A 13,752-nucleotide genomic window follows, 5' to 3' on the forward strand; every position below is an offset into this window, starting at 1 on the left:
ACACCTGTTCGTGAACTGCGGCGTGACCAATTATACCTGAATTAGATGTACGAATATTATAACATATATCATTGCGCTTTTAAAAGTGGTCGAGCGCATTGATGGCCGGATCATCCGTCATACTCGTGAACGGGTGCTGCTTGTAGGGACTGGTCTGCTCTAAACACTATGACTGATTTCCTCTTATTAATTGTTTAACCAGTTGTTGTGTATTCAATATTTTTTTTTTTGAGTATTTAATTGAATTAGTGATAATTGGTAGTTTGTATTCACACACTTAAACTTAAATTGTAAAGTAAGAATAAAATTATTTAAAAAAGCAACACACAAGTTTCTTGCTCGTTCTTCTTGTGATGAGACAGCTTTCCGAATGAGCGATTAAAAGAATGATAACTATGACTATTCAAAACTGCTTAAATTAAGTTTATTTGAATAAATGATTTTCTATTCTGTTCTATTCCGAACTGACGGTAGATTTGACATATCATAAGTCTGTAATAGACCTACATGAATAAAGATATTTTGAATTTGATTTCGTTGGGATTTACATTGAAATACAAGAATAACCTTAATATGATAATAACTGACACGCCCGCGGTAAGCACAAGCTATGAGTCGTTAACCTGGACAGATTAAACTTCATCATTTGTGTTATACAGCCGTCCGTTGGATCCAGAGCGAGCGGTCTTAAAATTATAAGTAAATCATTTAATGTTTATATTATCATAATATCTACTGGCTGTAATGGTATTTTAATTTGAAGAATTGAAATGAAATTTATTTGCGTTTGCAATATATTAGATAATATTTCCTTTTTATTTATTTATTCATTTATTTCGGATATGTCTCCATATTGTGTTAGTAAACAAGTGTTACTTGGGGCGGCAGCAGCAACGAGAGACTATTAATTTCTTCTTCCAATTATATGTATTTTTCACTTCGAGCATCTAAACCGAACTGGTCTGTGCAATATGGTGGTTGTATTTTAAAGTCAGTCCGTAGATGGGACTGTTATGGAAAAATCAGAACTTTTTTCTTGTACTCAATAATAAACATGATTATATCAAACTTATTACATACATTTTATGTCATAATTATACATAATTAGATGAAATGATTTTCTATTTATATATTTACAGTTTATAAGCATAAATAATATTTATTAAATAAAATGTGGTGGTTATCTCAGCGATGTCCAGTATCTCTGAAGCAGACAATCATATTATTAGCATAGTAATATATGCAGGTAATAATATTATTAGCAACTGTTTAATTGTCCCATTTTACGGGCATGAAAATTTTGAGTACATTAAAGTTAGTGAACTTAATAATAAAGTAAAGAGTGTATTACGTATGATACTAGTACTTATTGTTCAGTTTAGTATTCCCAGTTCAAAATGACATTTATCCAAACTTAACTGTGGCAGCTGTGTTTGGATTAAGCGATCACTGTTTGCGTAAACTTAGGAAACGTATAGTTAAAGTTGTTGCTATCCATCAATGCAAAAAAGCGGACGAAGTCGCTGGAAACTGCTAGTATATATTTTCTGCCTTTTCCGAGATATCAGATAGCCTATATAGAATTTATCTTCATGTCTATGTAACCGTTTAGTGGTTAAGACGTGAAGAGGTTACAAACCGATGGACAGACACCTTTTTATATATAAGTATAAGTGCAAACTCTTTGCACATTTTTATATGTTAATTTTTCTACCAATTTTAAATATATTTTATTTAGAACTAACTGTGTTCGCGTCTTCGTCCGCGTGGAATTTTACTTTATTTTTCTAAAATAAAAGTAGCCTAAGTTACTCCTTATTACATCAGCTACTTGCCAAAAAAAGTCCCGTCAAAATCGGTCCAGCTATTTCAGAGATTAGCCGGAACAAACAGACAGACAGACAAAAATTGTAAAAAATATTATTTTGGTGTATGTACCGTATTTATATTCATATGCATGTAGTAAGAAACGGTTATTTCAATATTACAAATAGACACTCCAATATTATTTATACGTATAGATTGTGATATATTTTTATTGTCACTTTTTGTCTTACAACCGTTTGTACACGTATTTTCATTATAAGTATTCACCATTTTCTATCCATTTTTTTATTTATATCTCACATACACTCAACTCATTCTATCGCCCATAGTATAATATATTGTAGCAACTCTTATATTATATAATAGTTCATGTATTTAGGTAAGTAATATATTATCTTCTTGTTTTTGAAGATATAAAAAAATATAACTAAAGTTGCCTGGAAGTGATAGGTTTTTAGCGATAAGGCCGCCCATTGTTACCTCTTTGTCTTGTTTATTGTTTTTTTTTTATCATTTTATACATAATTGTATATGTAATAGTATTTTCTGTGAGAGGAACAATAAAGAGTTTCATTCATTCATCCATTCATTCATTCATTCATATTTTATATTATCTGAAATATACAGTTTAGTTTTTAAGACAGTTTTCTTTTGGTTCAAAGTGTAATCTCGACTAGAAATTTGTAACCTTCCAATTGCTATATATTAGAGAATCTTATTATTAAGTCATTGGCCTCGCTCCTTTAACTGGACGTTGGTGAATTCGCTATACGCTCACCTGTATAATGCGATCTCTCAGAATAGGCACTTGTAAATATTTTAGTCTGGAGAAACATTAACTATTGCTATGACTAATTGTTCTTAACACACCTGCAGTTGGACGTAAACAATATGAGTATGTACCATACACGGAGTGATCTGACGGCGGTAATTTACCCTCACTTCATTCACTCCCATCCAATCGACCATTCACTGGAGGAGCTTTACGAGCTCTTGTCGCATTTGCGAGCTCTACAACTGTCGACCCCTATCCCTAAACCGCTCGCCACTATCTCGCAATATATGTAGTTAAAGTGATGCCTCACCCCCGAAGGAACGATTCGACGTAACCGTACACAGATATCGAACGAGTGTGCGAATAGTTCCCAGGTGGGGCAGAGCGCCAAGTCGCACATACTTCACGCCGCAATTACGGACTGTCAATATGAGTAGTTACGAGTTTGTCCCCTCGAGAGCGTCGTTAGTGACGCCAGTACACCTACCGCTGCCATACTCGTACTACCAACGTGCATACATTCATATTCAAAATATCTTTATTCATATACGTTTATTACGGACTTATGATATGTTAAATCTACCGTCAGTTCGGAATTATTTCGAAATCAGAAGAACTGACAAGAAACTCAGCTCGTATTCTTTTCAAATACATGTTCATTTAAATTCAAATTTGGAAGAATAGAGTGACCACCAGAATGCTATTTCAAAGACTAAAAAATCTAATCAGTGTTCGCAACCAGAACAGATCAATCTCCACAAGCAGCACCCGTTCACGAGTGTGACGGACGAGCCAGCCATCATTGCACTCAACCATATTAGAGCACATCGACCACATCGACAAATGTGACGAGATATAATATATATCTGTTACTATAACAAATGAATTGAGACGCCGTGAGTTTTGTGTTGATCGCTGATATGATGAGCCATTTAGGCAGTAAGTGGCGCGGGGTAGCGGCGAGTAGTAATCACAGTCGGTCGGAGGCCGCGCGGCCGAGCAGCGAGCATAATAACTTTCCCCCGGTCCTCTCACCCTCCTCCCCCCCATGCTCGTAACTCCCACTTTTCCACACAGCTGCCTGCCTTCTTCTCATTGTAGCATGTCACGCGGGAAATCTGTATCAATATTTGGGATACTTATAAAAAATGTCAAACCACATGTGGTAGTTCTATGGGACAGCGACCAGTATGTTGTTTAAACTGTATACATATATGTTATATGTTTTAATGATGCAATAATGAGGAAACCCTATTACTCACTAAACGATTACTTGAATGACGAGCGTGCATGGCAATAGTTGTTCATGCATGGGATTTTCATTTAATGTTAGACATAGACACCTATATAAATATACATTATAAATATAGTGGCTTTTAAAAAAAAATTAACTCAATTGAGTTTCTTGCCACTTCTTCTCCATTCTTCTTTCGTTCTATGTACATAGTACTAACTGGGTGGTAGGGAAAACCAATTAAAATTATAATTTAAAAAATTTGACGTTCATAAGCGGCTAAAATGTCCTACATGATTAATGATTTTTGAATTTGAATTAAATACTTTTTCATTTGAAATAATTATACTCAACTGATTACTACTTACTGGCTTTAAAAAAAAAAGTAATTCAATTGAGTTTCTTGCCAGTTCTTCTCAATTGGATCTATATACCGAACTGGACGGTAGGAAAAAAAAAAAAAATTAGAATGTAAAAATTTGACGTTCATAAGCGGCTAAAATGTCCTACATGATTAAATGTTTTTTTAATTTGAATTTGAATTTGAATTTACTCTTAGAAGAAAAAAAAATTCGTAATTTTAAAAATTATAAACAAATTTAAATGTATTATTACTTAGCAAATAAATGACGTACGTTGTTCGGACGTTTTAATTAATTGCAAATACACCACAAAATCAAATAATGAATGTTAACTACCCTTATTTACACGTATATCAAACAGTTCTCTAAAATGTATATTTAAAAGCATACAGTATATTAAAATGGGATCAATATGAGCCTGCAGCGTGTATGTATTGTAACTTAAACTGCTGAAATGATGCAGGTACATGATTTTATAACATAAGGGTAGTGAAGTCAGAGGTATATATATCCCTAGTGAATACGATCGGGATTCATCTCACAAACTATTGATACTACAAGTTTACTCCCTCGAGAGGATACTATAAGTAAAAAACAAATACCCATACAATATATACGTATATACATACATATGTATATTGTATATATATAACTGGCTGTACCCGCGACATGTAAATATGTACCGCGGTTTTACCTGCTTGAAATTTATAGGCTATGTGTTATTCTGATGTATGAGCTATACTACTGTAAAGTTTTATCACAATTCGTTGGGTAGTTTATGCGTGAAATAGCGTTTATAGATAATACTAGCTTCCCCGCGTGGAATTTAACTTTTTTTCTAAAATAAAAGTAGCCTAAGTTACTCCTTATTACATCAGCTACCTGCCAATAAAAGTCCCGTCAAAATCGGTCCAACCATTTTAGAGATTAGCCGGAACAAACAGACAGACAAAAATGGTAAAAATGTTATTTTTGTGTATGTACCATATTTATATTCATTTGCAAGTAGTAAAAATCGATTATTTCAATATTACAAACAAACATTCCAATTTTATTTATATGTATAGATAATGTATATATTTAGAACCCGTATGGCGTGTGGTGTTCACGCTTGACTGGCCGCGTTCATGGTGTCGAAGGTCGGCATGTTTGTATGTTGGTGAATGCGTCATTATTCGCGAATGGACGAGTTTGGGATCGCAGCGGTCGACTTTGGTTAATAAACGCCCAAAGACAATAGTCCACAGTCCTCCGACATCTCGCTGCCGTGGTCCTATCGAAATTATCAGATTTATTCCTTTCCACACTTAGGTGTTATATATATAATTCATTTAATATATTATATATACATATATGAAATGAAATATATGAAATGTAGTAATATTTTTGATTATTATTTTGTATTATTGTAAACATGTATAACATTTATTTGAAAAGAATACGAGCTGAGTTTCTTGTCAGTTCTCATCTCGAAATCATTCCGAACTGACGGTAGATTTGACATATCATAAGAGTCTGTAATAGACCTACATGAATAAAGATATTTTGAATTTGAATTATTGTTTTGCAAATTTATACAAGAATTTTTTAATTAATTCTTATAATATTTTTAAATGTTAAAGTTTTGTTCAGATTAGAATGAGAAAGTTGGATAAATTTTTGTAACTAATATTAACTGATTATCATATATTTTATTATTATAAAAATTAATAATTAAATTGTATTCATGTAGTAAAAAATTGTTAATTCAATATTACAAACAGACACTCCACTTTTATTTATATGTATAGATTTAATTCGATTGTGTTGTTTTATTTATAATTTCTAATATACAATGAAGTATTACAAACAAACAAATTAATAATATTTAGTACATAAGTCGATTATACAGTGTATAGTTGTCATGTTACTCGGTTTGTAATCATATATACATATTAACCGTCCGTTTACACATATCGTCTCAGCCCACAACATCGCACGACTGTCCCGCAACAAGCTTTATTACAAGTTTTCCTTGTCCTCTTTTATGACATTTTTGAGCTCTAAGCTTTCTGTCAAAGCTTATCTGACATTCTATTATTGTAACCACAATGATAAATATAGAATAATCTAAATATATATAACTCAAAGGTGACTGACTGACATAATGATCTATCAACGCATAGCCACTGGACGGATCGGCCTAAAATTTGGCATGCAGGTAGATGTTATGACGTAGGCATCCGCTAAGAAAAGATTTTAATAAATTCCACCCCTAAGGGGATAAAATAGGGGATGAAAGTTTGTATAAATCTTCTTAAATTTTCGACTGATTGAACTGAAATTAAAGATTGGAGCTACTATGATGAAGACGTTCGCTTAAATAGGATTTTGATAAATTCAACCCCCATGGGGATAAAATAAGGGATGATGCAGGATGTAAATGTATTAGTTTGAAAAAAGTACTTAATGGAACGAATAAATTAAAACGAACAAAATAATTTTTAGTTCTTCAGGCTACATTTATTTTAGAAAAATAAAGTTAAATTCGACCCACGCAGACGAAGTCGCGGGAACAGCTAGTTTACAATAAAAAGATGGAAATATAAAAATAACTTATAATTTAAGCTTCAACAAATAAAACTCCTAAAAATAGATTAGGTGTCTATGTATATTTATGGAAATTTTAGTAAATATTCTTCCTTCCGCGTTACCTCTTGTCACTGGCCTCTTAATAGCATCTTTTCATTCTAAATCCGTTTAATTGAATGGAACGCCATTGTGCCATTGAATTTATTTGGCAAATCTGGAGGGACGTCATTTTCAAAGCGTCGGACATTATTCACCTCTTAGTATTGCCAACGGCGTGACAACTGAAAAGGTAAGTAAAGGTAGTCAAGTAAGGTCGGGGCACTGAAGTACTCAAGTCGGAATGTTAACTAACGAACTCCGCTAGACACCCGTAGCCACTCGTAGTTTGTCACTATTAGGTACATTCTAGTCTTAACTAATTGTATAATCGCAGCTCATTCAAATCTAATTGAATCAATAAGAATTTATTAATGTAGGAGATTTTAGTATTTATGTATTATATACTATTATTTATACTTATGAATGTCAAGTTTATTTGGAATAATATAACGTGGATTTACAGATGAATTATATCGGACGGTATGAGTTTGGTTCCATGGAAGATGGGCCGGGTGCTGGTATGGGATGCAACCTGTTCAGACACGCTGGCCCCATCCTATCTACATGCAACCAACAACAGAGCTGGCGGCGTGTGAAGCGGCTGAAAAAACCAAAGCATGTAAATACAGGGCATAATATACTAGGCTCCGAATAGGATTTTGTCCCATTCGGTGTCGAGACCCTTGGTCCGTGGGGTCCTAGCGCTATTAGACTTTTCAAAGAAACGAAAAGGTTAGTCGACATCACAAAAGACCTCGGACAAAGAATTAGTAGAGGGAACGCTGCCAGTATCAACGGAACTTTGCCTAAAGGGACTCCTTTTAATAATATATTTTAGTTATTACATTATATTTTTTAAGCTTTTTAATTTAGTTATATATTTATGTCATAGACGACACATTTTATTGCAGTGTGGACAACACTTTAGAGTTAGGTTATGGTGGACTTAGGATTCCAAAGAAGAAACTATTGCTATCAACTGATGAGTGTGAATGAATAAAATCTATGATGTTCCAGTTTACAACTTATTTTTTACTGTTACAACATCATCATTATTACATAGTATAAAACAAAGTCGCTGTCCCTGTCGCTGTCTGTCCGTCCCTATGTATGCTTAAATCTTTAAAACTATGCAACGTATTTTGATGCGATTTTTTTAATAGATAGAGTGATTCAAGAGGAACTTTTATATATATAATACATGTACGCCTGTTTGAAGCCGGGACGAATAGCTAGTAAAATATAAAAATCATTCATCATCAAAATCATCATCGTCACCATTACTAATTGGTTTGCTACTTATTGTGTTAGGTATAGATTCGTTATATAATTATTATAGTTACAGGAGGCCGAGGGAATTCAAAGTTCGCTTCCGTTGTATTTCTTATGTGTTTACATAGGTTTACTTACACTTTACGGCGGGTTTTGATAAGAGGCAAAAGGTTGTAGAGCTGTTTCTGTACAAGGTGACGGTTACCACTTATTTAGTGGGTCGTTAGTTTATTTGATTTCCATTATATAAAATAAATAGTATCTATACATATAAATAAAATTCTGTCTGTTTGTAATATTGAAATAACCGTTTTTTACTACATGCATATGAATGTAAATACGGTACATATACCAAAATAACATATTTTACTATTTTTGTCTGTCTGTCTGTCTGTTTGTTTCGGCTAATCTCTGAAATGGCTGGACTGATTTTGACGGGACTTTATTTGGCGGGTAGCTGATGTAATAAGGAGTAACTTAGGCTAATTTTATTTTAAAAAAATCTTTAATTTAAAAAAAATAAAGTTAAATTCTATGCGGACGAAGTCGCGGGAACAGCTAGTATAAAATAAATATTAATATTGTGTTACTATTCCAGTTTACAAAGTTATCATATGTCTGTTACCTGTTATGCTGTTGGCGATCGGCCGTCGCAACCTCATTTGATTTTTTTATTATTTTTAAATCTACATTTTCAGAATAGTTCTTTTTATACGTCATGTTTTTTTATACATTTCAATTATTATTCAATGTACTTTTAATAGTTCGCAACTATGTGTTTCCATTATTTAGACACCTACACTATCCACCGATTCATTACACTACTGCCTTGCCTCATTTTTCAACTGAAATACATCTTCCAAAGCGAACAACATGGTGGTTGAAATAAGTGAAACAAAGGTAACGTAGTCGACACTTTATAATTACAAGTGTAGTAAGTAAGTTGGTCGTAGACAATCGTATTATAGTTCGTAGCCTATTGAGCAGGCGACCAAAGTAAACGTAGACTATTGCATAGGCAGCCATAGCTATGTGCAGGCCATTGCGTAAGCAGTCTTAGTTACGTGTAGCCCTACCCTTAGGCAGCGTAGCTACATTTAGCCCATTGCATAGTCAACGTAGGCCATTGTGTAGCATTTTTAGCCACGTGTATAACTACCCGTTGGCAGTCGTAGCTACGTGCAGCCCATTGCGTGCTCAGCCGTAGCTGGGTGTAGCACGTAGTCGACTTAGGTTACGGCGTAGCTTTTATAGCTACATGTAGCCCTATCCGTAGGCAGCTGTATCTAAGTGTAGCCGATAGCGTAGTGCACGTAGGCTCAAGCGTAGATAATCGTAGCTACGTGTACCCTAGTGCCTAGCCAACTTACTCGATTACATAGGCTACCGTAGCTATGTATAGGCGGCAGTAACTACACATAGCCAATTGTGTAGGTAGCCAGTCGTTGCCTGATATAGTCATCAACTGACGCTGACCATTAACCTGTATTATGACCTTAAATATATATATATATATATATATATATAAGTTAGTAACCTGACGCGGTTCATAACATCAAGTCACAGTACTTGACAAATAATTATCCTTTTATAGCTAGTGACGTCCCTTAGACTATAGACTATTCAATCAATGAATCTCGTAATAACAAATAACAGCTAGTAATGGGATTGTGATGTATTTCGAAATAGTATCAATTGTATTATAAAATAAAATATTGTCAATTAATGAAATATTGACATTCTATTATTATTTCATAATGTTTTTAAAGTAAGAAGTAATGGTGAATGACTAATATTTATAGTTTATAATGTCTTGATTGATTTATAATGAGTATTACGGAATTAATATTTGTACGCTGGGAACAGCAGATTATGATGAAACATATATTATATATAATTACCACCATTGGACATACCATATTCTGTCAGATAAATATATTATTATTATACTGTTTTAAACTTGACGCGGTCATTATTTATACTTATAATTAGTAAAAATCACGGGATCTTACCACGTTTTATATTTATTTGCTGAGTTCCCGATATTTCGGTAGTGTTTCAACCACCATGATCACGGGTAAACTGTTCATCATTGTGATTCTTCTTGTGATTGTGTTCATTTTTACTAATTATACGTATATTATTATTATTATAGATTCATTATAATCACAGCATCACCGTATCTGTTTATTAAACGCACATTATATATCAAGTGAACTCGTTCACAGTTCACGTATAATAGTTGGGAGTGTACCATCCACCACCACCACCACCCCTAATGTAATTGTATCGGGAGCCAATAATGTACGCACCTCGTTAATCTCTTCATCGCTCGCGACTTCGCTCCTGTAATACTTACTGTACTTTGTACTTTCCCACGGCCGGTCCCGAAGCGATCGCGCGATATTCTCGCTCCATTTTCTATGCAAACTTTCACAAAAAGTTCTCTGTTTAACAAACAAACAGAAGGCGGTCCTCGCTTCTTTACTTTCTGAATTAAATTATATTATTGAAGAGGGATAATTCCGAGTTTGTTGTTGAAATTAATCAGAAGTTGTCGGTGGGAATAAAAAATAAAAGGATCTGCGTTATAATAGAGTTCGGATAGAACTTGGAAGACTAGTGTACGACCGAACCGCGACCGAAAAGTCAACACTAGGCCTCCAAGCTATATCCGAACTCTAGTCAACGCCTGATGATGCCTCGTTCAGAGGCGAAACACCTGTCGCAATATGGATGTAGACTCAATAACGGTCGGGATTTGATCGCCATCAGAGAAGGTCGTAACGGTCAAGTTTCCACAACCAATATTTGTGGTCTCACACATGCTAATTGTAGCGGAATTAAACAAAATAATATAGATCCATCAAGTAGTGAAAAGAACTTCCGCAAACACCTAATTCGATTAAAAATGAATGTAATTGCCGCGTACTCTATTATTGTAATATGTAGGGGCGCGGTGCTGGTCGGCGAGGGAGGTCGGCATCTTGTATTTTTTTTGTTCGCTCATTTGAAGCAACTTAGGTGAGGTGAGCGGGGTGGGGGTGGGGGTGGGGGTGGAGGGGAGGCGACAGGCGCCACTCGCACGCGGCGATCCATCACGCTACTAAATAATATCGCTTCTTTTGTCAGCGCGTGTGACGAGGGATTCGATTTAGGATACAAGCCCGGCGCTGGCCCTCGCGTCAGGGATCACGCAGCCCCACTACATACCCACTGGCCACCTTTGGGACAGTCGCTACTCCGAGCTGCCTCCTTGCATCCCAGCTAGTACACGGACCAGATTGACAATTATCAAATAAGACGTTGTTTGTTGAGCGAGTAGCGTGTACGTGGAGCTGCCATCTAAACAATCTGGTCTCGTTAACATCTGCGTCACGCAACATTCGCTCCCGCGTACAGGCAACTGGAACCTATTCCAGTTGCCATGCATAATGTAACAACGAGCCCTAAAAGGCTTTACCTGACGCCACTCTGTATTCTAAAAGTTCCTTCACTTGGAATATTTTCGCGACTCGCGTATCGGTTCCGCGGTAACGTAAATATTTTTATCTTACGAAGTATTAGGTAAGTTTTTTATTCAACACAAATTCCGATATATTTCGGACAAAAACTTCCCTAATACAGATCGGATCACCAGAAATATTTTAATCACAACCCTCGAACGAAGTTTGACGTATTATTTTTTTCTATTTCCTTATGATTATTATACATTTATATCAAGAAAAAACATCTGAATGCTTACATGAACCACTGTGTCTATTGGACTGAAAAATATAGAAGAGAGGACGATTTTAGATGCGGGACTTTATCAGTGATTTTAATAAGTGTAATAAAATGTAAAACATTAATTTATTGTAAAATATGAGGTAAGTAACATCACATTGAATACAATCGATATTTAACAATATTCAACTTATATTTAGCACAATAACGACTTACGTGAACCTTATGCACAGTTAGTCACCTTTTTGAAGTTGTGACCTATAAATAAAATAAGAAATGTGCAAGAAATTTTCGCATACTACTTGTTATGTGATGCCGCGACCCAAATCCGGAAATCGTAACAAAAGACCGAGTAAAACTGACCGGTTACCTTTTCCATAAGAAATCTGAAATAAAAAATAAGGTTAATAATAGATGTGAGTAGAATATAGCTGCCCACACTGGCCGGTTAAACGTCGTTTTATTTTTCATGTAAATTTTCTTTACGTTGTTTTTACCAACGCACCTTGTTTTTTACGTGTACGTTTATCGAACAGGTTTTTGTATTTGAATATATTTGTTATGAAAAGAAGAATAATAATTTTCCGATGAATCATCATCATCACCATCGCAGCCCGGAAGATGTCCACTGCTGGACATAGGCCTCCCCCAAAGATCTTCACGACGATTGGTCCTGTGCTGCTCGCATCCAACGCATTCCAGCGAAGTTGACTAGATCGTCGGTCCACCTTGCTGGAGTCCTTCCCACGCTGCGTCTTCCGGTGCCCGGTCGCCACTCGAGGACTTTATTGCCCCAACGGCTATCTGTCCTACGAGCTATGTGCCCTGCCCATTGCACTTTAGTTTTACAATTCTTAGGGTTATGTCGACCACTCTGGTTCTTCTGCGGATCTCCTCATTTCTGATTCGATCACGCAAAGAAACTCCGAGCGTAGCCCTCTCCATCGCCCTCTGAGTGACTCTGAGCTTATTCCGATGATTACGTATAATTTATTTATTTATTTAATTCAGGCTTCTAATGGCCCATATATAAAACCTAACAGACTAATATGATAGATATTAAATTTAATATAAATATGTAATGTAATATAAATTGTCCGTATGGTCACGGCCCTCATGACGGTAATATGCCACGTTACACCACAGTGCCGATATACCCACCCTTCGGCCAGTAGTCCTCCTTCATGAAGGTGGTCAGCATGTTGGTGGGAACTCTCAACCGCCTTGAAACTCGCGTTATGACTCGATTCTACCTGCGTTACCCTCAATGTCAGGCAACTTTTGGTTCGTATGTAGTCGTCGTAAGTCAGGAGTAGTAGACAATGTCCTGCTCCTTAGTTCCTTCCCCCTATTTGGGGACTTTACTTCTTTAATTAGAGTACAGTTACTGTGTTTTGAATTTTCACAATTTTTAGAGTACAATTACTGTGTTTTGAATTTTCACAATTTTCTGAAGATTGTACTGTGTTTTGTGTGAAAAAATAGGGTGAAGTGGATTGTCAGTAAAGTGGGCTAATGATCCCATTGCTGGCAATGTACCATGTCGGGTCGACTTCCGTGAGGTTCCCCGTACAAACCATCGTGATATAACACTAGTGTTTTTGCCACGATGTGGCAACTGACCTGACCTGCTCATCTTATCATCCTCCATTAGTGCCAGCTAAACCGTTAGCACAAGCGAAAGCAATATTCCATTATCTATATGATAATATATTTAATAAAATGCCCCCAAAGAAGGTGGAAAGTAAAAAATTGTGTATACAGTAAAACAAAGGCTTATATTAAAAATTAATTGAAATGATAAGATGATCATGATAAATAATGAATTCCGCTTAAATAAAAATACCATGTAATAAACAAAAATAAGACTTAAAAAAACAATAAAA

Source organism: Achroia grisella, unplaced genomic scaffold (genome assembly GCF_030625045.1).
Source record: "Achroia grisella isolate CSIRO2021 unplaced genomic scaffold, CSIRO_AGI_Agris_v1 utg2870, whole genome shotgun sequence".
Classification (NCBI taxonomy): domain Eukaryota; kingdom Metazoa; phylum Arthropoda; class Insecta; order Lepidoptera; family Pyralidae; genus Achroia; species Achroia grisella.